Below are 1,692 nucleotides of genomic sequence, written 5' to 3' on the forward strand. Positions count from 1 at the left end.
ACAATCGAGAGTACGGAGTGGGGCTAAAAACGTAATAAATTCTCAAATTTTCCTTTGTTTGATTAGCATGAATGTGCTTATAGGGGAAAATATTGAAAACATCAATACATATTTGAGTGAGAAACAAATAAGGAAAGTGGTCTTGCGATGTGCTAGAAACAACAGCTAAATCTCTCTTAAATCACACAATTTTTCTTCACCTCTTCCAAAGAATTTTGCCTACAAATTTCTTTGTAATCGTAATCTATACCGTTTGAAAGGTATCTGTATAAAATTTCATTAAAAAATACCCATTCTCCTGAAAGTTTCGAGGGGGAAAATATCGGGTCGTGTGAATTTTCCGAAACTCCTTTCCTGAACCCCATGAAAACATTTTTTCCAACCAATCTCTACATACACTCAATCTATAGGATGTAGGCGATTATTTGTTGACAGTTTCATAAAAAAGTATCTATTTTCTGAAGGTATCAAAATTTACCAATTTTTTAAGCAACGCAAGTCGTCGCAGGTCATAGGTTTTTAAAACGTGTAATTCACGTTTCTATTAAATATAAATATTGTCAAAGAAACAAACACCTATTTATAGTTTAAAAATATTACCTTTGGAAAATAGTTTCTTGTTTTAAAGATTTTTTGAAGTGTATCTTTAACTTGTTTGATCGCTATTAGGCCATATTAAAAACATTGAAAACTTCAGCTGTCAAGTTATCACAGGACTTTTCTCTCATTATATAACATTAGATACATCTCCAACCATCAAACATTGTTTACTCACTTATCAGACAATTCCAAAAGTAGGCCACTACTAAAGTATATTATTTTGCTCCCTATTGGACCTCATGCACGTTAAATATCCCTCGAAGGCATGAGTGTCATCAGTTTTCATTTCAGTCGTGTTGCCTGTCGTGCAGAATTATGTATAGTGAATAAGTTTTACCTAATTTCTGATTTGCTATTTTAAAGAGCACAAATGATCCTATTTAGGAGAGAAATTCTAACTTAATTTCCATTTAACCCAGAAAAAGTTTGTCATTTAGTCTCCATACGAATATAAACTATTTACGAAGTACCTGTTGGCAAACGGTTGGTTGCTTAAATCAATGTGCCCTTCCTTTTCTTATGGTGGTAGGGGATGGCTGAGGTGTTGCTTTTCACAAGAAAATAGTCGAGTAACTACACAGAGGTTCTGTTAGTGGATAGTAGTTTTTTCAATTGTCACTTCAACTCCTGTAAAATGTTATGGTGGGAATATTTCACACAATTGCCTCCACGGTACTTAATATCATCATCATCATCATCGTTTAACGTCCGCTTTCCATGCTAGCATGGGTTGGACGATTTGACTGAGGACTGGTGAAACCAGATGATATATATATATATATATATATATATATATATATATATAGACCAATAAGAAAATGGAGGGGGTCAATGGGTGGTATTCATCAACTTTTAGACGTTATATTATGTCAATTTATTTATTTACTAAAAGGACAATTATAACAATATACATACATGTATGAAATATTATGCTTTACATATATAATATATAAAATATCAGTAATTATTAAAATATATAACTTCTATAGCTATATGTTAGATATTTTAATAATTACAGATATTTTATATTTTATATATCATATATGTAAAGCATAATATGTCATACATGTATGTATATTGTTATAATTGTCC

General features: G+C 31.1%; 1 protein-coding gene across 4 annotated transcripts in view; it reads right to left on the bottom strand.

The window, feature by feature from the left end:
* Nucleotides 1–1,354, bottom strand: part of LOC106876586 (sulfotransferase 1B1) — a 37,550-nt gene extending 36,196 nt beyond the window's left edge. For 2 of the 4 annotated variants that reach the window (XM_014925194.2, XM_014925192.2), the window contains exon 1: nucleotides 1,071–1,354. The gene's annotated coding sequence lies outside the window, so the exon portion shown is untranslated. The other 2 variants (XM_014925198.2, XM_014925193.2) reach the window with 1 other exon arrangement.
* Nucleotides 1,355–1,692: the final 338 nt, after the last annotated feature.

This window comes from Octopus bimaculoides, chromosome 28, assembly GCF_001194135.2.
Source record: "Octopus bimaculoides isolate UCB-OBI-ISO-001 chromosome 28, ASM119413v2, whole genome shotgun sequence".
In the NCBI taxonomy this organism is placed as follows: Eukaryota; Metazoa; Mollusca; class Cephalopoda; order Octopoda; family Octopodidae; genus Octopus; species Octopus bimaculoides.